Raw genomic sequence first — 26,330 nt, 5'->3', positions numbered from 1 at the left:
AAGTCTTGGCTTCTTTGTATTTCCTCTAAAATCTGCTTGAAAATTGTACATGTTTAATCTAATTCCTCTCGATGAGCATTTTATCACACAAAGTCAAATTTGCTACTTTTGATATTGTCTAGAAATCTCTCTGTCCTGATCTAACATTTCATTAGACACTTTTTCTACTTTCTACATTACTACCGTCAACGGTTTCACTAAACTTTCTGCTATGAAATCTTTTCTCCAGGCTCCAAAAATGTTTTTCCCTTGTCCTTCGACACTTTACCAATCATGTCCTCCAATCTTTTACCTTTCATCTACTTCTCCACTCCAAAGCCAATGCCACATGCTTTAGGATTGTGTTCTAATAGCACCCCATTTCCAGCACAAAATTCAGTTTCAGTTCCCTATTACTGTGTAACAAGTTACTTCAAAATTCAGTAGTGTCAAATGGTGACTATTTTAATATATACATTGTAATTGTTATATAGCTTATAGTTATATAATTTCAAAGCAGTGTTCGGCTTCAAAAATTTGAGAAGAGCTCAGCTGGGTGATTCTTCTGTTCCACATGATGTCAACTGGGTCATTCCTATGCAAGGTGTTTAGCTGACAGAAGGGTTGGTACTGAGAGTTTTACTCAAGCTGGTTAGTGAAATAATTGGGGTTGGAAATAGATCTTCCAGTTCCTACCACAGAGGTCTTTTCTTCTATCCCAGGTGGCCAAATCTATCTTTTAATTTTCTGTGGTAGGAAGATTTCTTATGTTTTCATCCAAACCTCTAGGAAGGAGAGATGTCTTCCTTCCTGGACAGGAACTCATCCTTGATGTCCCTGGATCTATATGTATAGATTCATCCATGGGATGCCCATGGGATGTTCTAGACTGCCATGCTTTTCAGATGTTCCTTGCACACTGGTAGCACAATTAGGAATAATATGTAAATACAATGTTTTCTTTTATTTTATCCTTACTGTCTGAATGACAAGGTAATCAATTATAACTTATCTTTAATTCCCTAAGCCCTGCTCTGCCTAACCTGCCCTGCTGACGACAAAGCAAATTTCCTGTATTCACATTTCCCTAACTGTTATAACTGGGGCTACCCAATAGGAACTATAATCCTTGCCTCTAGAAATAGGACTTACAATCAGGAGGTTATCAAGGCTTCAGCATCATCGGAGCCTGGTAGTAAGTTTTATTCTTCCTTGTACTGAGATTTATAGAACTCCTAACCCCTTCCTTATTCAATTGACTAAGTCCATAGCCTTGCTCTCAGCAACTGTATTGGGTTTCACTTTTGGTTCATTTTGCCTCTGTCTATTTTTATGGGAATGGGGGGGGGTCCATCTTGCTCTCATTCTATCAGATAGAATATGGGGATTATTTAAAAACAGTGATAAAAGCACATCAGAAAGCTTTCAGTGGGAAAGATTAATGTGGATTCTGGGGTAAGAAATCAGTTTGCTTCTTTGCTAAAAAACACAATGAGTGGAGGAAAAATGAATCAGAAGAATAAAAAAGACACAGGACATTATCTCAAGCAAAATGGACATGAAAAACAAACTACAAAGCAAATACTGTGCACAATTATTGACCAAAAAGGAGAGAGGCTAAGATTTGGAAAAACAAATATTTTTCAACACCGACACATATGGAGCCAGAAGGCATTTTAATGTTTTGTGGGTTTTTTTTTAATATCATCTATGCCAAGAGAATTTATGATCACAACATTTCTTCATGATTCTTGGAATTAATAATATAAAAAAGGAGCTTGGTGTATTAAAATGAAGATTCTGTTTTCCACAGTAGATTCAGCAATAGACACCCCAGAATATCGCAACAAGCAGTGAGGAGAAGTGTGGAGGCTCAGGGGCCTTTACATTTAGATTTCCATCTCTTTTTATAGAACAAATGTATGACAGCCTGTGGGTTGGAATAAGCACATTAGTATGACCAATTTGAGAGTTTAAATGGTCGAGTTACCCAAAGTCTGATGCATAATAAGCTATCTATGAGAATTCTAGCTACTCCTCAAAGCAGACTTATTTTTCCCTCGGGAAAAATGGTTTTGTGAGGCCACAGTACATCATGCAGTATATACATGCACTGTGTGCCATATAAACCTGCAAGTAGACCACCACATTGGAGAAGACAGCAGACACACCAGACCAGGATTCCAAAGAGCGCCTCATTTCTGTTTTTTGACCCAGATGTACAGGAAATACCTTCAACTGATCATATTTTTATTCTGTCACATTTGAGACTGTTCCGTAAGGTCACAGAAATGATGTATTGGAAGGCCTCTTCCTGTGCTGGTGACAACATGGGATTCAGAGAGGTCAAGAGACCTTTCCAAAGTCATAGAGCCAGCCAATGTCAGGGCTGGGTCTAAATCCATTCTCCTCCTTCCTAAATTAGAATTTTCAAACCTCTCCCCACACAAGCAAGCACAGTTTCTGTATTCACTGTTTTAAAATCTGGTGTGTGTCTTATTATTATTATTTTGTATTCATATGGCTTTGGATTTTCATTACGCCTCATTTCCTCATTTATTCATTGATTTGGCAGATATGTGAGTGGCTACAATGTTACATGCTGGGCATGTTCTACGCTCTGGGTGACACAGCCTGTGTGGACTTTATATTCCACTGGGGAAAGGTAGACAATTAATTAATCAATATAAAGTAAAATAAAATAAGGGTCAAGGGTGCCAAGGGTAACTCTTTCATACAGGATGGAGAGAGGGACAACTTCTGTAATATAAGGTGACTTTGAAACAGAGCTCTGAAGGAATCAAGGAGCCAGGCAGGGCATATACATTGTGGGTGTACTTACCTGTGTCATCATACAGGTTCTGCACTTGATTTAATGCTCTGCTGTTGCCATCTTGAGATTCTTAATAATTTTTTAACAAAAGACATCTTGATTTTATAGTGGGCCCAGCAAATTATGTAGCTGGCCCTGGACCAGGGATGAGTCATGTGATGGTTGGAGGAGGAGCACTCCAGGCAGAGGACACAGGGAGAACACAAGGGCTGAAATGAACAAGGAATAGAAGGCTGGTCAACTGGAGTGGGACGGGCAGGAGGGATGAGTAACGGGAGCTGACATCAGAGAGATGTGGAATGGTGGACCCTTGGAAGGACTTTGGCTGTCACACTGAGTAAGAGGGCAAAGCCACTGAGCAGAGTGGTGACACTGACCTTCACTTTAAAATAATTATTCTGGATTTGAGCTAGTTGGTTATTATGAGTTCGGTGTAAGATTTACCTATTTCCCAAAATAGCAATTTTACAAAAATTAGCTACATAACCGATAAAGAAGCCTTTTTAGTTTTTTAAAATTCAAAATACTAAATAAATATATTAAAAACTTCATGAAAGTAACAAATTACCAACTCTCTATGGTTATACAGACTAAATTAATTTATTCTTTTTCCTGTATAGTTTGAATTTTTAGAACCTTACAGTTACAACTCCTAACCACAAATATTCCTGTCTACAGAAATACCCTTTTCTTTATCTAGTTTCACTAGAAAAGGGACCATACATATCCTAGGGAATGTTTAATCTTCTGCTATACTTCAATTTCCTCCCTTGAGAGAGAGAAGAAAAAAAAATCATGCACCACTGTTGAATAACACCACTATATCATGAAAGAAGATGTTTCTGCCAAATGTCCAAGGGAAGGAATCTTACTAAATTCTATTGCTGGTTAGAGCATTTCTTCCCAAAAAATTAAAAATTATAAGTTTCTGAAATGAAATCTGAAGATTATCCAGTATTAAATATATAGAATTTTAAATATTGATACAGGAGTATGAAAAGCAAATTTGAAGTAGCCAAAGGATAGTCTAGAGTGAAAGAGAGAAGCACTGGGTACACAAAGTGTATTTGTAGTTATGGAAGTACCTTTGTAATGTGGGGTCCAGTATATCTGTCAAAGTCGACAGGAGGTTCTTGGAAGAGGAACACGTAATACATGTAGCATCCTTCCAGCACTTTGCAAGACATAGCAATTGCATTGAAAGCAACAGCCAAGACATGGAAACAACCTAAGTGTCCATCAACAGATGACTGGATAAAGAAGTTGTGGTATATGCATGCAATGGAATACTACTCAGCCATAAAAAAGAATAAAATAATGCCATTTGCAGCAACATGGATGGACCTAGAGGTCATCATTCTAAGTAAAGTAAGCCAGAAAGAGAAAGAAAAATACCATATGATATCACTTATATGTGGAATCTAAAAAGGAGACACAAATGAACTTATTTACAAAACAGAGACTCAAGACATAGAAGACAAACTTTTGGTTACCAGGGGAGAAAGGAGGTAGGAAGAGATAAATTGCGAGTTTGAGATTTGCAAATACTAACTACTATATATAAAATAGATAAACAACAGGTTTCTATTGTACAGCACAGGGAACCATATTCAGTATCTTGTAGTAACCTAAAATGAAAGAGAATGTGAAAAGGGATATATGTATGTATATGTATGAGTGAAACATTATGTTGTACACCATAAATTGACACAACATTGTAAACTGACTATACTTCAATTTAAAAAAAACAGGGGAAAAATGTTAGAAAAATTTCTGATTTGCAAAAGATACTGTTAAAAAAAAATGAAAAGACAAGCCTTGGACAAAGAGAAGATATTGGCAAGATAGAAAGGACTTGGATCCAAAATATGTAAGTTGCTCTGCAAATTCAATAATAAGAAATCATCCAACCCAATTAAACATGGAAAGATATTTGAAGACACTTCACCGAAAAATGGATAACAAATAAGCCTAAGAAATGTTGCTCAGCTGTTAGTCATCAGAAAAATGCAAATTAAAATCATAGTGCGATACTGCTACACACCTAATACAAAGGCTAAAATAAAAATATGAGACAATACCAAGAGGTGTTGAGCATGTAAAATGACTAGAATTCCCTCATATTGCTGGTAGGAATGCAAAATGTACAGCCAGTTAGCAATTTTATGTAAGTCACTGTACAACCCAGAAATGCCACTCCTAGATATTTACCCAAGAGAAATGAAAGCATGATCACACAAAAACTTGTGCCTGAATGTCTAGGGCAGCTTTATTTACAATTTCTCTAAACTGAAAACAACTCAAAATGTACTTAATGTTATAAGTGGATAAACAAACTCTGGCACATCCACATGAAGGAATACTATTTTGCAATGAAAAATGCAGAAAAATGCAGCATCCTGGACGAATCTCCAGTGCATTCTGCCAAATGAAAGAAGCTAGACTCAAAAGGCTGCATACTGTATGATTCTATTTATATAATGAAATAATATAATGAAATTTTGCCTGGAAAAGGCAAAATACATCAGTAGTTGCCAGGGGCTGAAAACAGAGGGAGAACTTGACTGCTAAGGGGCATAAGGATATTTTTGAAGGTGGCTATATCGTGATTCTGGTAGCTGTTACATTATTTATAACCTGATGTATCAAACTCATAGGACTACACATCAAAAATGGTCAATGTTATATGTAAATTATACCACATTAAGTAAAATAAATGTAAATACATAAAATCTAGTTAAAATCAAAAGACATGGTATCTAGTTGACATCAAAAGAAAAAATATGCCAAACAACAGGAAAAACATAAGATGTCCAGGTGTCTCATATTTGACAGTAATTAAAAGTGGACATTTCCAATAATTATCTTTGAACTGAAAATTAGTCAGACATTTGACTGGTTAGAATCCATGTATACCTTTGAAAACTACATATTAGTGATAACTGAAAAATGAAATAGGGTGGTGAATGATCTAAATAGATTAAATTTCATTTAGAAAATGAAATAACTGAAAAAGCCTTTACTTACTAGTTTATTCAATTATACAGAAATTATCTGAATAGTTGAACCTCCAAGATGTAAAATGAAAAATCTTTACTCAGCAAAGGCAAACAGGGAGCAAGAAACATCACCTTTGAGAGCTGCTCTTCAATTGGTCAAGAGATGTTGATTTCTACGAGGCCCTTAGGAACCATTACAACTTCAGTTCTTAGTATCACATGTGATTATTGCTTATTTGCCTTAGGCATTTGATATGTAAATATTTGACATGGTGCCAACACAGTAGATTTGTTTAGAACCTTACCGATCTTTTTTATATTTCAGTTCTCATAGCTTTCATGATCTAGTTATCCTAATGGAAAAACCTGGTCGTTCTGTGGAATCTCTTTTCCTGCCGTGGTCTTTGATGCTTTCTCTGCTCTCTTGTTGAAAATGCAAAGATCTCAAGTCTAGGAAACGTAATCATGCTTGTCCACGAGGGAGAGAAACACTGCTTTGTATCTGGGCGATCAGATTTTTAAAAATAAAAAATGGAGACTCAAAGAAGTACAAATGAAACTAACCTGGAAATACCATTTTCACATCTACTAAAATAACAACTGTAAACCAAACAATAGTTCTCAATCCTGCTGATGCTATGATGGAAGTTGTACTTTTTTTCCCCCCCTAAAATGACCTCATAAATTTCTAAAATTATTTGTGGTGACAAAATGGAGGTACATCGCAAGATCTTAAAAATGTACATTTGATTAAATACTTCACCATTTAGGAATTTATCCAAAGGAAATAATTTGATGGGAGAAAAAATGATGCCTGACCCATATATCATCCCAGAATGAGCTAAAATAGCATTAAAATAGAAAACTAATTAAATGTACACCAATAGGGGAATTGGATAAAAGAGAAAAGAAATTTAGTGGAATACGGACTGTGTGGACCTCTTAGGAAACACGAGAATTAGTTTTAGCTGCCTGTGGTCAGCACCTCTGTTTAATACATCCCGCTTCCTCCCGTATCACCCCTCCAGTGATTCTAAGCACCATTGAACAAACTACACCTTTTGTTATTTTCTTCATCATTTGTCTCCTTTAACCAGAAAGAAAGAAGAAAAAAAAAAAAACACCTCATGAATGCGGGGATTTCTGCCTGTTTTCTTCACTGTGGTCTTTTCTGTACCTAGAGCAGTTCCTGGCATGTAGCAGACACTACATAAATATTCATTAAAACATTTTAAAAATGATTGAAAAGATACTCAGTAAGGACTTTTTAGTAGCCTGGTTTTGATTCTGTTTCTGTTTGCTTTTTATTTAGCCGTTTGTTTATTTGTCCATTCAGCAAATATTTACTAAGCCCTACTCTGAGACAGACCTCGTTATTGGTGCTGGTTCGTAGATGTGACCCTGACAGTTGTGATCCTGCAGTTTCATGAGGCTCTCAGTCTGATGGGAAAGAGGACCCTGGAGCAGGAATCACCAGGAAGAAGAAAGAGGAGGAGAGGGTGCTGTAGGGATGTATTCCATAAGGATTCCCCTCCTTAGGAATTAGAGATCCCCAGAGATCAAAGCCTTGAGGGGTGAAGAGGAGCTCACGAGGGGAGAATGTTCCAGGCCTGAACATGTCCAGACACACATGAGAAGGACCGGAACGCTGAGTCTGGCACTTCTGAAGACAGAAGGGTGGCCAAAGTCGCCGTGGGTGGGGAATGACCATTGCAGGGGGGGCACGAACCTGGAGGCACTCAGACTGGAGTGAGGAGGGCCTGGAATCCCTATTTCAGGACTCAGGGCTCTATCTCAAGAGCGATGGAAAACAGCTGACAAAATAGAGATGTGAACGGGGAAATGATCTGGTCACACTTGACGTTTGCAGCGATGGCCGTGGCTGCCGTTTTGAGTGTGGGTAGGAAGCACGGAAGGCAGGAGGCAGGTGGTCCCAGAGGGTAACGCAGGCGTGGGCTGGAGGTCCGGAGTCTCATCCCTGTTTGCTATCTGATCTCCCCTGGATAAAGGAGATCTCTGTTCTGTCTGCCTCATTAAGTGGATCTAAGAGATGCTGTGGTTATAAGGCTGCAGAGCCCTGTCAGTGAGAGGTGTGTTTGATTTCCTCCTCTGACCTGGGAAAGGAGAGCATCAAAATGAGGGAAAGGCTCATATAGTCTCAGTACTTACACGTGAGTCGAGAAATGGGCTTGTGTTCACCGACAGTCCATTTGACAATGATGTGAAGATATTTGTTCAAGTCATACTTTCAATTCCTTTGAATAGTTTGCACAGGCTTGGGGACGGGGTACATTAAGGGCTCTCTGTTTTCTTGCTTTTACCATATAGATTAATTCGGTAGCAGAAGCAGAGGGTTGCTATGGAATCATGAAAATGCTAATGCTTGCAAAGTTCTCCCCGCTGTCCCACAAACAGGCCTGGGCCCTGGCAGCCAGCCCTGAGGGAGGCGGGTTCCCTGCGGAGTGCCCAGACTCACAGGGGTGATGCTGGCTGCTGGTCCCCCAGTGCTCCATTTCTAATCAGTTCCTCACCTGCTGTGGCTTGGGGCCCAGCCTTTCAATTATTCAAGAATTGGAAAGTATTTGTTGCCTGATGCAGGATTTGCTTTCATTCAACAGAACAAAACCCTGGTAGGTGAGATTCAGCACCCAGGGCAGCTGGGTCTCTGGATGCATGTGGATTGCCGACAGAGGGGCAGTTGCTCTGGGAAGCGGTTTGGTTCAAACGGCATATAGAGTGGATGGAAGAAGGGAAAAGAGACAAACAGAGATGAATAGGGGACAACCTGATTTCGCCTTCTATTCGTCCAGCTAGAAAACTAGAGCGTAAACCTCAGGCTGTGGCTTTGAGGAAAGAGGCAGCTTTGCAGGGAGTGGGGAGGGGCTCTGGGTTCCAGCCTACATTCTGCTGCTAACCTGCCCTGTGTCTTTGGGAAATCGTCGCTCCTCTTTGGGCCATCGTTTCTTCACCTGTGAAATGAGAAAGGTGGATTATTTGATCTCTAAGATTCCTGCACTTCTGTGACTTTTAATTTCAGAGTGATTTGCAAATCTTGGTGCCAGCCATTACCAGATCCTCTGCTTCGGATGGAGCTGGTGCTGTTAACAGTCTCTTCTGTTCCTTTCATCCATTTAAGTCTTTATTCTTACTTTCAGCAAAAGGGGATTTGCTGTGTACTTGAGGGAAACCTTTCAGGGGATCCCAGACTGTGGTCCTTGTGTGGTGCAGCCAGATTATGGAGGGCAAGTTAGGCATCGCTTCTACTTTGGCTTTCTCACTAGACCCTGAAGACAGGTTTGGTTCTAGAAGCCATGAGACCTATTCATTTATGCATCTATTCATTCAACAAACATTTACTGAGCATAAGCTATAAGCCAGGTGGCATATAAGGGAAATCAAAACTGAAGCAGGTAAAGGGCATGCCCTCAAATTCAGATGGTTTTCTCAATGAGACTGATATGTAATAGGAAAGCTATAGTGCACAGGGATAAATGCCAAATAATTTTTACATGCACGGGGCATTATGAGCGCACACAGAAGCACCTTTGAACATTAACCAGAGAGTCAAGGAGCACCTCTCAGAGGGGCTGGCATCTGAGTGAAGAATGATTTTTAAGCAGTTGCATTACTTTATTCTGGTTATGAAAGTTATATACATATATATGTATATATGGGATATATATATATAATTATGAAATACATTTGTATGAAATAAAATTCAGAACATTCAAAAAAGAAAATAAAGACAGTTATCCCGTAATTTGAGATAATAACTAATTTAATTTTGGTAAATTTCTTCAAGGTACTTTTGATGTCTTTTCTTTCATTTTATTGTTTTGACAAAATCCCACCACAAATACTGCTTTCTCAGTTGCATATTCATTTGGTAATATATCATTGACTTTTTCATATCAATAAATAAAATTCTACTTTGTTATTTTTTAAGAGTTGTATATCATATTCTATTGTATAGATGCTCTGTTATTCTTTAAAATAATAGCCTATTGACAGATTTGCATTATTCCAATTTTTCAATATTATAAAAAACATTGTGATAAACATGTTTTTCCTTAGGACAGATTCTTAGAAGTTGGTTATGTAGGTGAAAGGGTATTTTAAATATTGACACACATTGCCAGATTGTGCTTTAGCTTAAAAGCAAAATTGTGTGTGTGTGCACCCACACAATTACATGTATTTGCTTTAGCTAATACTGAGTACCTACTCTATGCCAGATAGTAGACTAAGCAGTTTAGATACACTATCTGATTTAATGATTGTCATACTTTAGCCCCAGCTGAAGTCCATACACTACTAATAGCAGATACTTCAAGAAAAATAATCCAGAAACACTTTTTATTTGCCAACCCAAGACATTTGGTAGTATTTGGAAGCAGAAGAGTAAGCATATACAATATGAACGGGATAATAAAGTCTTAGTTTTAGCCTTGTTAAGAAGTCTGTCTTAGCCATCGGTCAGAGTCCGTGACCTATAAACTTAAATCCAAGCGGAGAAGTTGCCCAGCTGGAGTCTGTGATCGCCGCCGTGATGAACATCCCACCTTGCAGCCGTCCATGACATTTTTAGTTCTCTGTACCAGCTCATGTTGCCACAGTGTTTCCTAGAAATAGGGAGCCCCTATGAGGGTCCTGGTCTATGCCTGTTGTCTCAAAGTAATGATTGATACGGCACCCTTTCATTCTCGAAAGTGTCCCATGTTGGAAAATAACTGACTTTGGGGAAATTCGTCACAGACTGGGCAGGGATTGCTGAGGCAAGTTTGAGCCACGAGGCCACCAACTGCTGTCCTTGCCTGACACTGTAGGGCAGGCATCTCTGCCCCTAACTTTCTAAAGAAGCTCGCCTCCTGTATCACGGGCTAGGATATCTGGTCACCTCACTTATCCAAATACTAGCTGAGAGTCAGAGAAAAGGCAAAAATATCTGTAGTAAGAATTAGTGGGTCCTGTAATAACATTCTTGCCTCTGTCTATGGGAAACATTCTAATTCACAACCTGTCTTCTCTTATTTTACTCACCAGCCCCCAAAAGCTTGGGTATCATATTTCTTACCCACAGGTGATTAAAAGGAGAGGTTAGAAAGAGAAAGAACGCCTAAGGCAAACACTTTGGCGTGAGCAAGGCAGTGAAAGTGGCTTATATGAGAGGGAAAAGGCAGCTTAAAGGGCAACGCAAAGACTACTGTTGCAGGTACAAACAACCGAGCCCACTGCAGAGAGTCAATGCCGGGGACAGCGGTGGGAGTTCATAATGATGACCTTGAATTAACAAGAAAATGTTCCATTGCCTTGAGAAGGCTGCATTTAAGAAGGAGGGGAGTAGCACAAAACAGTTTAGATGAGATCTCTATCCAAAATATTTCCTTTTACTGAAATTAGACTTGTAAGAGGTAAATCTTCAGTAAGCCATGCACCTTGATTATATGGAATGACTTAACCTTCTGAGAGTCCTGGGCAGCTGAGAATGTAATATATAAGCAAAGGCACTGGAGTCATCTTTCCTGCCCTCAATGACTTCAAATTCTTGTTGATAATATAAGTTTTCCCCCTTCCTAGATGTCTTTGCATTTTAATAAAGGACTTTAAAAGACCAAAATTACTTATAATCCTAAGGGATTCGAGTCCCAGTAATATAATTCTAGGCACTGAGAACACAGGAGGAAAGTTTTAGGATGTTTCTGGTTATCTATGCAGAGAGCGTTGGCTTTTCTTTTGTGAAGATCATCCTGTAAAAAGAGTGATCCTCTCCACCGCTTGTGTCCTTGGGAATCATAAACTCCCGCCTCTGAGGGACCGTCTGGACCTGAACCATGTCCAAAGAGCAGAGTGAGTCAGACAAGCTCATGTCCAAGCAGAAGGCGAAAGAGTAGCCAGAGCAACTGAGGGACTACTTGGTACTAATCAGAAACAAAATTAGGGATCATTTAAGTGCCAAGTGGTCCTAAGCTCTCAGAGTCAAGACTGTTGAGGTTCTGAGAATTCTTTCTGGATATCCAGGAGGTTTCTGTTCATTAATTCCATCCATGGCAATGTTTAAGGTATCATGAGAATTCAGTGCAAAAAATTAGAAGACTTGGAGCTTTTAATAGTTATCCCCAGGAGACGCCAAGTCTAAGACAGAGGATGGAGGGCACTGGGAGCAGAGAGGTGGATGAGACCACCTCCACTGCTTTGTTGCTGTGGGCATTGGTGCCCCTGCAGGAAACTCCGCCTGGAATGTGGATGAGCTCCCTGATTGGATAAAGGTTCTAGATGGGAGGAGCCCCCCCTGCCCCCTTCAGAGGAGCAGTCTACCCTGTTATGGAAACCATCTACTCAACAGAGTAGCTCTTAGGTCTGGGATAGTCACTTAAATCTGCTGAACTGTGAGGCATTCCTGCACGTTGTTCCCCAAAGTAATTCAGATGTACATTTCCCTGGTGGAGGCTTGGTGCCCCTCCCAGAGTGTCACTAACCCAACCCATACTCTTTCTCTGGGAGGGAGAACCTCAGTCTCTGATATTCAGGCAGGAAAGACAGCCACTCAGGTCCACACAGCCTTCCCTTGACTACACTTGGCATTTCTATGGTTTGGGAGTGCTGGTTTCTCACTGTAACGCTGGAGGAAAAAAAGGCAGTGAGGCTCTAAGTAGCTGATTCAGATCTTCAGGGACCAAATAAACCTCACCATCCCAGTCGGGCTGAGACAGGGAGAGTGGCTGCTTCCTGTGCAAAGCACAATCTTCTTTATCAAAAATATTATCTATTTCTTTATCCAAAATAATATCTATTTTCTGTGGTTCTTTATTAAAAATAATATCTATTTTCTGTGGCTAGTATTTATAATTCCATCACTAAAGGCTTATTTTCTATAAGTGAGTTCACCTTCTGTGCCTCATCAGTCATTGTACTGCTCGTGTGCTGGAGGAGGAGGGATGGGGGGGCCGAGGGATGATGGGGACCTTGGCCCCTGAGAACTGGGAGGACACACTGTAGTGCAGGAGGAAGGCAGACCACAGCAAAGGCACATTTCACTTCCTGACTTCTGGTGTGTGTCTCACATAGGTCCTGTCCCTTTACCCCATGTGTTAGGAGCTGAACTGTGTTGAAGTCCTCACCCCAGTGCTTCAGAATGGGACTGTACTCAGAGACAGAGTCTTGAAAGAAGGACTGTAATTAAGTTAAATTAGGTCATTAGGTTGGGCCTTAACTCCATCTGACTGGAGTCCTTATAAGAAGAGGAAATTAGGACACAGATGTGAACAGAGAGAAGACTACATGACACAAAGGGAAGACAGCCACCTGCCTGTCAAGGAGAGAGACCTTAAAAGGGGCCACCCTGCCAACACCCTGATCTCAGACTTCTTGCCTCCAGAGCTGAGAGAAAACACACTTTCGTTGTTTAAGGCACCCCATGTGGGGTACCTGGTTATGGCGGCCATGGCAGACGGGTATACTTTGCATCATGTCACCTCTGCCCCACCGACTCACCCCCCAAGCCCTATTGTCATCATGGTCTCCTGGGAGTAAGCTTGCTGAGTTTGGTTTAGCTTACGCCACCTGACCTCGAAGTACTACCTTAAGATCTAAAGAGAATCATATCTGCGGCTTTACTCAACAAAGCCAAATTTAAAATATTTTAGATTTTATCTAGTTCAGGCCTTCACAAGTCAGTTACTGTGAATAGTAACAAGGAAGCTCAGGAAATTAAGGGAAGAGAGGCTAACCCTAGAGTGGAGGCTCCAGAAATAGTGTTTTTTTTTTTATTTTAATTTTTTTCATTGAAATATAGTTGATTTATAATATGACATTAGTTTCAGGTGTACAACAGTGATTCCATGTTTTTATAGATTATACTCCATTAAAAATTATTATAAAATAATGGGTCCATTTCCCTGTGCTGTACAATGTATTCTGGTAGCTTATTTATTTTATACATAGTTGTTTGAACCTCTTAATTTCTTACCCCTATCTTTCCCCTGCCTACTTCCCTCTCCCTACTGGTAACCACTAGTTTGTTCTCTATATCTATGAGTCTATTTCTGTTTTGTTATATTCACTCCTTTGTTTTATTTTTTAGATTCCACATATGATAACATATAGCTTTGTCCTTCTCTGTCACTTGACTTTCTTCACTAAGCATACCCTCTACGTCCATTCATGTTGTTGCAAATGGGAGAATTTCATTCTTTTTTATTAAATGGCTGAGTAATATTCCGTTTTATATATATATACACACACATATACATATATATATGTGTATATATATATATGACATTTTCTCTATCCTTTTGCTTGTCAATGGGCACTTAGGTTGCTTCCATATCTTGGCTATTGTAAATAATGCTGCTTTGAACAGTGGGGTGCATGTTACCATTTTGAATTAGTGTTTTCATTTTCTTCGGCTATACTCAACAAGGGAATTCCTGGATCATATGAAAAAGGACCACAAATAACAAATGTGGAGGAAGGGGAGGCCGGTTGTACGCTGTTGGTGGGGATGTAAATCTGTGCAGCCACTATGGGGAACAGAAACAGTTTTTGATGTTTCTTAAAGAGTCATTTACCACCATCCTCAGGCCAGAAAAAAACCTCAGTCAAGATCTGGGATGTAGAGGGTTCTAGAGTTCCAAGGACGGGCCATGGTTAATTAGACTGCTCACCCAGCTCCAACAGGAAGCAGGGTGTACTATCTCCCAGGGAGAGCTCAGGCTGAGACTATCAGCTGCCACTCAGTGCATGTACACACACACACACACACACACACACACACACACACACACACACGCAATGGTAGAAGACTGGGGCCTGCCTGAACAAAGGATTTTCCAGGGGAGGAAGATTCTCTCAGTGGAAGGAGCGTTCAAAACGAGGACGGGGAGACGGGAGTCAGGAAAAACAAAACTATCAGCCTGATTTTACTCCCTAAAGCTGGGATGTTGCACTGAGCTAGTTCAGCCCGCAATCAAAGAGGCTCCTGTCCCCTGTCACACCTGCCTGTCTTTCCCAAGATATGAGCTGGGACAGCCCACCCCTCTGTGTAAATCATTTCCACATCACCTACACTTTCCAATCAGCTCTTGCTCTATCAGATTGCTTCCTGGAAGAGCCAAATAATAAAAATCACCGGTCAGCCGGTTCTTTATTCTGTTATTCACCAAACTGATTTTTTAAGTTCAGAACCAATAAAACTGTGATGGCGAAGAACGGATATAGATTTCTCGTTCTCACACACTCATATATAATAATAATAAAGCTTTATTAAACAAGAGACATGTTGTTTCAGGGAATTTTTCTTTCCCCTCTCCAGTGCCCCAAGGCTAAAATATATACAATCTTATTAACTTCCTGGAAGAAGTACTCCATTCCCTTGGTGAAAACGCTGAGCATTCATCTTGGACCTGGAAAATGAGACAAGCCCTTGACATGAAGGTACGTGGGCCACAGTTCCATCCAGGGAAATCAAGGGGAGTGAGTCTGATTAGGAGATGCTCAAGGAATCTGCGTGGAGTCCAAGAAACCTCCTGGAATAGATCCTCCTGAATGTACCAGGTCAGATAGAAAAGGACAGAGGATCTGATAGCAGGTTGGCAGAGCAGGGCATGCCAGGTCGGAGTAGACTGGACAGACCATTGACTGGTCTGACTCCTCGTCAGTCAGTCAGGGGGCTGAGGCTCAGACAGGAGCTGTCAGTTACCCAGTCATGCAGAATACATGGTAGAGCTGGAAACAAGCCTGGCGTCCTGCTCAGGGCTCCTGCTCCCCTTGCCTTCCAGCCTGCAGTCCTGGATTGATCTCCAACAAAGGAACTTCAGCTGTGATTCCCCATCTCCTGTGAGATGGCTTCATGCTCCTCAGGGAGATCAGGGCCATGTCTCCACCTCCCATCTCTGCCTACAGCAAAAGCAAGAGCCACGCTGCTCACATGGGCTGGAGAGTCCATCAGTATCAGCCAAAATCTGCTGAAGAATAAATGACCTCCACCAGGGCTCAGAAATCTAATTCCTGTAATTCCACCTGAACATGGACAGTGTACTGTCCAGGGAGGGCTGACAATCAGTGAGCATCTGGAAGCTGCCTGATGGTGGGAGCTGCAGCCCCGTTTTCCCAGCCCAGAGCCTTTAGGTGACTAGAAGACAAGAAGCAGGCTGTCACCACGGGTGTCCAGATCAGAAATTTGTTGATTGCTCAAGCAAGACTGCCTCTGGACAGCCAGGAGTTTATGACTAGTTTGCAGTGAGGGAGGAGGGGATCCAGGACTGACTGACGGGGTGATGAGCACTGAGAGACAACATGAGGAACCCAGGCACGGACTGGACCCGAGGCAGAGGAGCACCCCGACGTGTGACGCTCAGCCCCACCCAGCTCCACATAGCGGCGTCAGGATTTAGGGTGGTCTTCATGAGTGAGTGGCTGTTCTGGACACTGAACTGAATCCCTCCAAATGTCACACATTGAAGTCCTAACCTGTGATGTGACTGTATTTGGAAATAGTTCCTTTAAGGAAGTAATTCAGGTTAAATGAAGTCGTAGGGGCAGGGCTCTCACCTGATAGGGCTGGTGTCCTTATAAGAAAAAAGGTGACACAAGAGCTCCCTCTCTCTCCACACTTGCACACAGGGAAGAGGCCACGCAAGGACACAGCAAGAAGATGTCTGAGGACAGCCAAGGAGAGGAGCTCACACGAAACCTGCTGGCACTTGATGGGGGGCTTGTAATCTCTAGAACTATAAGGAAATAAATTTCTGTCATTCAAGCCCCCTAGTCTGTGATATTTCGTTGTGACACTCTGAGCAGAGTAATACAGGGCTGAGAGTGTCAAGCAGGCAAAGTGCAGAAGAAGTTAGGACGGTGCGCAGGGACCCGGGGCTCAGGTTCCCCCCGCCGCTCCTGATGGGCGAGCAACCTCTAACTGTCAGAATGGAACAGCCCTGGGCTCTTCAAGCACAGATCATCTGTGTTTTACCCTTTTCTGAGGTCCTGAAAACAAGACATGACCCTGTCATTAGCTGGGGTCTTTCCAGGAAAATGGAAAAAGGATCAAATGATCTTTAATGGCCTGTGTGGCCGTAGGACTCTGACTGGAGGAGCAGCACATGCAGAGATTTATCACTGAACGTGTTTTACTGGGATTTTCAAACTGCAAGATTAGAAATCTTTTAGCTCCAGAGAAAAGGCGCAACAATGGGCTAATTATAAATGAGTGTGTGTGTGTGTGTGTGTGTGTGTGTGTGTGTGTGTATAATATTCCAGATACTGTTCAGTGAAACCAAATCAGATGACTGTCAAATACACATGGTGTGCAGCAGAAGTTGTCTGGATATTTTCACTGTGGAGGAGATAGTTCTAACACACACAGCAGCTGCAAAGCATCGGACAGATTCTCTTGCCCACCCTCCTGCCCACCGTTAGCGGAGTTAATTTGTAAGGAGCCTCCCAGTGTTTCTCTGACTCCCACTCTGGCAGTATCAACACTCTGGCTCTGGACCCTGGGTCCAGCTTCCGCCCTCAGCCTAACTGTATGCTGCATTTTCCTATAGATCCCACTTAAGATCAAACGCCAAATGTTGTCCAAGCAATTACTGTGCACTCAGCTCTGTGCTTTGCTGAACCATGAGATAGTGACTCAAATGACCTCTGAGGTTACTTCCAACCTGAGAAACAGCGGGGGCTGCTGGGATGTGCATCTTCAGAGTTTCCGGGTAGTGCTCCCTCCAGGAAGCCTTCCTGATTGCACAGATAATGGAAGTGTTCATTAAGCCCCATTAATTCCCTTTCCTCCTGCATCCAGAGATAGGCTCTATGTTCCTACATTGCCTTCGTGGAAATGCGGTCCATGTGACAATAGGATATGGGTGGGAGTGATGGATGTCACTTCCAAATTTAGCTCCTAACGCATTTGCTTTTTGCTTGTCTACCAGTGGGAGAGGGAGAAATCAGAATAAAATGGCATGGTCCTAGGAGATGGTGGGGTTCTGCTACATCCGAAAAGCCTGGATCCCTTAATGACTACATGGAGCACAACCCCCTCGGCCCCCACCACATTAGACTGTGAGAAGAGTGAGAAATAAGTCTGTATTGTGGCTAAGCCACTGAGAGTTGGAAGTTGTTACAGCACTTGGCCTGTCTAGACTAACACTCTGATTGACTCTCAAGTTGAAAATAATAGTCATTTGATCTCTAATTAAACATGGCCCTGGATAGAAGCTCGTGAACATGTGTAGACAATTTTACAATATGGTAGAGCTATGAACACAAACCATGTCTGACCCCAGAGAGCATGCTCCCAATCTGTTTCTTCAGCATCCTCTCCTGGGCTACAGTGGTGACCATCAGGTGCAGTGCGAGAGTATAAAAGAAAACCTAACTTGTAATATTCCGGAGCTGGAGAAAACTTGCATGTGGGCATTTTTGTTGCATAGTCTGAATTGTGTCCATCCTTATTTCACCAACATGTCCCTGTCTCATCCTCCCAAAGAAACTGTAGCAGCCTTTAAGCTGGATCTAGGACCATCTCTTGGGTAACTGTTTGACTGAAGGCAGCAAGCTCAGGGAGTAGGCTTTTAGAGATGGCCTTGCTGGCACTTTCCAAAACCTGCTGGGCTGCCCAGAGCTTAGCTGAGAGGTAGGGGTCTGAAGAAGTGACAGGCTAGGTCTGCAACCCACAGGCACACGGAGGTAAAGAGGCCAGCAAGGCCTAGGGCTGGGAGCCCAGGACTCCTGAGATGCATGTCTCCTATTTAATTGGAAGTTTCACAAATAGAGAAATTCATCGCATTCTCAATTCTTCCCTTGCTCAGCTGCCTCCCCGGCCTGGGCCTTGGCATCACTTGCCTTGGTATAAATCACATTCCATCAGCGTAACTGCAGGGCTTCGGGGATCATTTTGGAATACGAGGATGTTAATGCACTGGGTTTTGTTCCAAGCAGTGAGCCACCTCCTGGGATTTGGGAATTTCTCTTTTAAATCCAGATAGCACTAATGAGCTAGTAAGGGCTCCTGACCTCCTTGACTCATTCCATCACTCCTGGGGCTGCTCTGAGCATGGGGATCAGCCACATCTGGACTGCACTGCAGTCAGCCATGGGCCTGATACAGCCACCTGCTTTCAGTGCAACTGGTTCCACCAGAGGCGTTCAAACTGCGATTTAGTCTTCCATTTTTTTTTTTTTAAATTACTAAGTACAACCTAAAAATGCTTTGCACATGTAGGCTCTGGGTAAATGTTTGTGGTATTTTGATGACAATTGCACTGGTGTCCTTAATCACAGGGTTTGGCCAGGAGCTGTTCTCTAATTCTACCCCCAAGTGAAAATTATGTTGGGATGCCAAGGAGATGATTCTTGATGAGGAGGGAAATAAGGGAAGATGCATGCTGACAATTAGTTGAGTATCATTTAGCTTTAGAGCCAGGCCAGTCTCTCAGTGCCCCAAATTTATATTTACCCACTCAAAAAAGCCTCCTCTGACCCTTACTATGCATCGCGGGTGGTTCTACATGGTTTACAAACGTTTACCAATTTAACGTTCGGTACTATTTTTTTAATGCCCATTTTACAGTAAGAAACCTAGGACAACAGAGAGGTTAGGGAACTTGTCCAAAGTCACAGAGCGAGTAAATGGCGGCACCGGGATTTGAAGCTGCAAAGTCTGGCTCCAGGGACCACATACTTCTGCATGTGCTGTCCTCCCCTCTATGGTTGCCCCTGCCTCTGGAACTTGGCTCACATGGTTCAGACTATCTGGAAGGTTGTTTCTGTTCTTCCTCACACTTCCAGATTCTAGCACATCTTTTAAGACTGACTTACAACCTAGTCCCCACAGGCGGCCTTCCTGAGCATTCTGCACCATGATCCAACGGCACAGTGGTTCAGGGTATGGCGTTTGGAGTGAAGCTGTGTAAGCGTAGTTCAAAACCCAGCCCTGCCACTTACTCGCTTTACCGTCTTGAGTAAGGTGCTTACCTCCCACGAGTGAAGTTTTCTTATCTGTAAAATGGAGATGGATACTGCGCCCACCTCACAGGGCTGTTGAGAGGATTAACTGAGTTACCGTATCCAGAATACTTAGAACAGTGCTTGACTTATGCTGTGCGCTATTTACACATTTTGTTATTATTATTATTATGATTAGCATTATTTCTAATTCTCTCCTACTGCTGTTGTGTCCCAGTTCTGCTTTCCTTGTCTGATCCTGATTTCCTGTGAAATTGCAGGGTTCTCTACTCCTCTTAAAGATAAAGATGGCTTGTGTGTGTGTGTATATATATATATATATATATATATATATATATATATATATATATATTTTAATTCTCTGACATATTGATTAGTATACTGCAGATAGTAAACATTTGTTTAATAGCCATAATTAATTAATGAGTTGAAGTTACCTAAAAGTATATCTCTAGCCACAAGGATCCAAAAATCTTTTTCTCTCTCCCACTGAACTGCATATAAATATAAGACACGGGTCTTCATTGATTTTGGAATGGTGCATCTCGGGGGAAATTGAATCTGTCATAGTTTAAAGAAAAAAACAACTTCTAAATAAATTAAGAGATGGATTCATTGACTGGGGTGGTCTAGTTAAAATAGGGCACAGATTTCATGGGATTTAAATATCACTGTCTGTAGAGGAGCATCAGCCTCCAAGAATTTGTGGCTCCTGATGCCATTTCCTTAACCTTTGCTTTCTAGTCTTGTCTTCAGAGAGGCAGCCACTTATTTACCAGGAAGATTCTGCAGATATCCCCTGCTGAGTAACTGAGAAACCTTTTGAAGACTGATGTCTTATTATCACTTGAGGGCCACAGCAAAGAACCACTTACAAAACCTTCTCTAATATTTGACTATTTAAGTCCTTAGGTCCACTGACTTTAGAATATTTTTAAGGAGTCATTCTGAAGGCAGTAAGTCTCCATGACTTACAAGGAGTCAGAAAGCCCCGACGGGCCCCTGGTCTGCGGTGGCCTGGGTCTCTGCAAGGCAGATGCGTGCTGCTCCCTCTGAAAACGGGGATGAGAGTTTAACGCCGTGAGAGTGGCTGGCTCAGGACGAGGAGATGAGCTCAGTGTAAAGGGGCAGGGCCTCCTGCAGCCTTCCTGCGGGCAGCGTCTCATCCTTTATTGTTGTTGTGGAAAGGCAGCCTTTGGGAAGGACCCAGGGGGACAGGTTTGGACAGCAGAACCTACTTTTCCTATAACAGAAAGAGCAGAACCACACGGTGTTCAAGGCACTCTTTCTGGACCACGCATCCTCTCCCATCCCTGAGGTTATCAGTAGGGCTCCATGTAGCCATGATAAGGAAAATGAAGCACCAGGGAGCCGATAGGATCCCGATGGTTCTATCCTCCTACCCTCCATCTCTCACGTCGCAAAATATTTCCTACTTGCTTTCCCAATGAACCGTGTATAATTTTGAGGGGCTTTTGTTTCCTCCGGTTCAGGGACAGTTTGGGATGAGTTGGTGCATCATCTCACACTTCCCTGGCTGCCCTGAATAGATGACACATTGAATGGCGTCCCACAGATTGCTTCGCTTTTCTTTGACTGTCTGGCTTGGAGGAGTGGAAAAGAGGGAACTACTGGTGAGGCTCAGGGAAAGGGAAGTGGTGAGTCTTCTGGTAGAAAAGCAATAACCACCCTGTGGTGGTTGTGCTGCGGTTGCTGTGTGTGTGTCACTGGTGAATGGCTTCCCCAATCCTTCTAAAAGAACAATCTCCATAACTCTTCAAGGCGTGCTTAGTATTGTGAACAACTGTTGAGAACATCCTTTTTCTTGTTACACCTTGGCACCTTCTCCACAACATTACACCTTCCTTCACACGTTTTATTTCATTCAATGTTTCACACACAGTATAAATCACTGCCACTCATCATCTCTCAGTGTGTTTCCCTTGTCTCTGCGTCCACCATCAGAACTCCAGTGCAGTTCTCATCACTGCACACTCAGATGATACTGGTTCAACTGGGCATTCTGCCTCTCTTCCCCTTGGATATCTGTTATTGCATGCTCCCTGACAGGTTAATTTTCTAAAGTCACTGCCTTGCTTAAGAAAATTCAGGGGTCCTCCATTGCCTACCAAAGGTTAAGCTTAGCCTGGCTTTTAAGGCCCTCTAGAATTTTTTGCTAATATATACTTTATAATTTTTTCATCCCCAGGTTTACACCACATTTGGCTCTTTGCATTGCTGAATAGCCTGTTCTCTTCCTGGAATGCCCAGCGCCCTCTTCCTTGCCTCATCTGTCAAGTCACTTAATTCATTTGGCAAAGAAAGAGTGCCTCTACCTCCTCCAACATCCATTCTCTCCAAGAACCTGTTACTTAACTCAGGTCTGGCTGCTCGCTGCTCGAAAATCAATACCGAGGGGCAATTGTTGGTAGAAAGGAGTTTAATTTAATTAGAATGTTGGCAATCTGGGGAGATGGTAGACTCAGTGTCTCCCCAAAACCAACTCTGAAAATTCTGCTTGGCCATGAAGGTTTTTAAAGGGGAAAAAAAAAATCTTAGTTAATCATTGAGATTGGGGTCAGAGTCGTTGCCATCCCCCGCTACGTGCAGGCTCGTTGACTTCTTGTGAACTATCTTTAGATGCTATTTTGTTCACACAGTTTGTTCATGAGATTACTGAAGGGAAAGCTAGGAAAGAAATCTGGTCAACCATTAATTACTTATTCTTTGTTCGTGCTTCTTTGATCTACAGAAAGAACCAATAGGTTAGGCAAGGTATTGTGTGATCAAAAGATTTGAAAGATGTGCTTGGGCCAGAGATGAGTAGGGCATGGAGGCACCAGGTTTAAAAGTTAGTTACATGTAGCTTTGCTTAAATTGACCCAGAAAAGGGGTTTCCTCCTGAGGGTGGTTTCCTTCAAAGAGCTGCTTACAAATCCCCCCCCATCAGATATCATTCCATTTCTATGCGATTAGGGATGAAGGTCCATCTTCTCTCACTTCTTTATGCTGAGAAAGGGCGTTGAGGTGTTAGAGTGAAACATATCAACACGGGTTTGAAGCATCTGTTTGCTGACACTTTTAGTTGCCTGTTTACATATATGGGCAGAACAAGCTACAATTATTTTGATGACCACAAAGATATGGATTATTATGAGCAATAGTGTTAATCCCATTCTCTTAAGGCCAGTTCTTGGCATTGTGCTGGCCATGGGTTCGGTACTGCTCAAGACGGAGCAGCTTATGTCACAGCTGCGGACTGGTCATCATGCAGTCAGCTTTGCCCCTCTGGTGGCAGCTAAAGTGTCAGGGGACATGGAGGGGCCTTTGTACTTGGCGGGATTGGGGGAGGACACAGGGTTCTGCTCAGTTCCACCTCTTTACATCTATTACCCACTGCCTTGTTTTTAGAAATATGAGTGCCTTCTGCCTACATTACTGGACCATTGGCTTGATGCCTTATGAAGTATAACACCAGTTCTGTCACCCCCACTCAGATTCTCTCCCTCTCACATCAGTACCTACCCACGTGGGGCCAGGATTATAATCTGTTCCATAAATATTTAAAAAAATAAATGACCTAAATTCCACCTTTGGGAACTAGATGACTGGAGTACAATCCTATGCAAAAGAAAAATAAGGTGTGTTTTATTATCAGCATTATTGTCAGGGCACACCTTAAGTTACTAACCCCTAGTAGGATCTTCCTTTACCTGTGGTGACCCTGAGTAGAAGGAAGGCTTATCCCTGAGTGCTAGGGGGATAAATTGCCTTGTTCTCCCTCACCTTCTTTGCATACACTATTTCCTGTACTTGGAATTCCCTTCTTTTCCTTTTTCCTTGATATACTCTTTCCCAGCCTTCAATATTAACACCAAATATTATCCTCCTAGTGACTCTTTGCCAGACCTCACCTCTCCATTGCCACTCTATGTTGTTCAAAACAAAAACATAAATGTAAAGGTTAACACAATTGCCCAGTACATATATGACCTGATTGTTTTGGGAATTTTAATCTCTCCCCATCTGTGGACCTGTGGCTTGTCTTGAACTGGCCATGACGCTTTCTCATTGTCACAGAGAGGTGCAAGCTCTGAGCATCTCTCTCTAGCTCTTCCTCCACAGAACGTGCTGGCATTGTGGCTTTCTCTATTCCCACGTATGAGAACTACATTGCCGAAGAAAAAATGTGTGGTTATTCTTTGGTCACCCAGGATAATGTACGGCCTTAAGACATTTTAGCCACTGCCTGTGTCCCCCATACCTGATGCACATGTGCATAGCCATCACTCCTCTGAATAGATCATCTTTCTCACTCCCTCCACCCCAAATACAAGATACTGTATCAGTCCCTCAAGGCAAGGGTGCTGTGCTCGAGTCCTCTGTTCTCTCATTGCTGATCGTGGCACCCAGCACTGAAGTGGGACTCAGTATCTACTCACTCCTTGAATGCATGAACTGAATGAACACCAGGCAGATACCTTCCTCATCATCTTTCCTCATCTCCAGTTGTGTGCTCATTCTTAGGGGCATGGCTATGTGCATATTCATGATTAAGGAGAACTAAGTAGGTCAAGTGATGGAAAATAATGAACAAATCCATAAATTACATTTTGATTTAAGCTTCTCATTCTTTATACAGTAAGGTTCTCTGCTCTTCTGCAAAACTTTCAGACATTTGTGGGGAAGCATAGAGGCCTTGTGATGGTTATATTCCAGAAACTCTTCCTAAATCTAGGTCTTACATCGCTCTCTTCCTTGAAGCAGGATCTATCAACTCAGACTACCTTTCTTTTCTTTTTACTGTCCTTATCCCTGTTATATCCCTTGGTATTCCGTAATCTGGGAGGCACTGTTTCTCTTGCACTTGACTCTTACTGATTATCACTACAGGGGAAATGAGGAAACAAATAATAAATGTGGGGACATTATGAAAGCTTAAAACTTTCAGCCATGTCTGTGATTCCATTCTTTGCCTCTTTAATACGGTATCTGGCTAAAGAAGGCAGTGTAGCCCAGTGGCTGCTTTGAATCCCAACTCAGCCCTCTGCTAACTGAAGAGGGACTTGGGTAGCCCATGTGATCTTTGTGCTCTCGGTTTTACCTTCTGAAAAAAGAGGACACTGAATCTGTTTCTCAGGGTGCTTGTAAGTGTCCCACTGGAAGACTGATACATGTGTGCTCTTAATCCAGAGCTGTGACATTACAGTTCAGATCACTGTAATTAGCATCAACTGCTGCCACTCTTGCTGGAGTTATTGGCAACTATGGTAGGTACTGGACGCTGGTATAACTTTTTCCTCCCAGGGGTGGTACTCCCTGAAATTCTGTTCCTTCTTCAGCCGCATTTTGAAGGGCAAGAGCAATCCACTTGGAGCTTTATTTGCCTTCTCAGCAAGACTTAATGAGCCATGTCCAGAAAACTCCAGCCAAAGAGAAGAGCGGCAAAGAGAAAAACCAGCCTAATGCAAGGATAGATACAAACTGGCTTTCTTAGGAGAAGGCCTCTGGAAGGATCTCATATGTTCACAGTTAAGTCAAGTGAACTCTAGGTGAACAGCAATACAATTTCTTTACTTGACTGAAAATTCCTTGGGTAGGATAAAAATTGTTAAGGATCCATGTTCTTATCAACCTGGGTGTTTGGGTTCCCTACTCTAGGCACCTGACTCCTGACTCCTGTCACCATCTTTACTGGCAGAACAGGAGCCCAGACCTCCCCAGATATCAAAGACAAAACAATAAACTTTTTAAGTAAATAAATGAGTGACTGAATGAATAAATGAATGCATACATGAATATAAGAAAGACAAGGCCCCTGTGGCAGCCAAAGCTGTCTATATACAGTAATCCCAAATCTAAACCTACAGCATTTCCTAGGAAGGACAATATATATGTAAATAGAGCCGTCACGTTTAGAATGTCAGGCCTCAGAGGGTTCATCTGGCACTTGCAAAGGCCACTTCACATTTCTCCATGAAATTCCAAAACTTGACAGCTTTCTTAACACAGTGATGGTGAGGAATAAAAACTTCAAAAATTATGCTATTTGAAAAGTAAACTATTTACTGTTCAGAGGAAAGATTCTGAATTTAACTACTCGGCAGCTATCAAAATGTAACCCCAGGACACAGCAGTGATTTAAAATGTAAGTAGATCTTCGGGCATGCGGATAAGGGGCCTGCCATCGTCCAGCCAGGGTGGCTAGAGCTACCTGAGCCTCGTTCTGTAGACTCGTGACCCTGGCATGAAGAGGAATGACACCCATGCCTTCACCTGGTCACTGCCTGGACTGGATCTTAGACCACCTTAGTTTGCAGGTTATGACTTCACCTCCACCGCTCACTCCCAAGGATGTAAAGGAAGCACTCAGAAACATTTTCATGAAGGACATGTGCACTAAATGCAATCTAGGTTAATAACCAAACCAGATCTTCTTTAAAAAGTAACACGTGACCTCCAGGAGTGAGAGGTTGTGTGTGAACTGCACTGCGCTTTATGCCCGCTGTGTGACCTCATTGTATTAATTGCATCTAGACCTTGAAATGTGAATACGTGCCCAA

The 26,330-nt window shown here is 42.2% G+C and overlaps 1 protein-coding gene across 16 annotated transcripts in view; it reads left to right on the top strand.

Moving 5' to 3' along the window:
* The window catches only part of LOC123614968 (uncharacterized), a 501,406-nt gene that overhangs the window by 340,046 nt on the left and 135,030 nt on the right, over window positions 1-26,330 (top strand). Inside the window, exons 6-7 of one of the 16 annotated variants that reach the window (XR_012499256.1) lie at window positions 15,122-15,243; window positions 15,588-16,530. The exons of 14 other annotated variants lie outside the window; for them this stretch is intronic. The gene's annotated coding sequence lies outside the window, so the exon portion shown is untranslated. Of the gene's footprint in view, window positions 1-15,121; window positions 15,244-15,587; window positions 16,531-26,330 lie in introns of those variants that run through there. One more of the 16 variants, XR_012499255.1, reaches the window with a different exon arrangement.

This window comes from Camelus bactrianus, chromosome 15, assembly GCF_048773025.1.
Source record: "Camelus bactrianus isolate YW-2024 breed Bactrian camel chromosome 15, ASM4877302v1, whole genome shotgun sequence".
Lineage (NCBI taxonomy): Eukaryota > Metazoa > Chordata > Mammalia > Artiodactyla > Camelidae > Camelus > Camelus bactrianus.
This window is presented reverse-complemented; position numbering and strand designations above follow the sequence as displayed.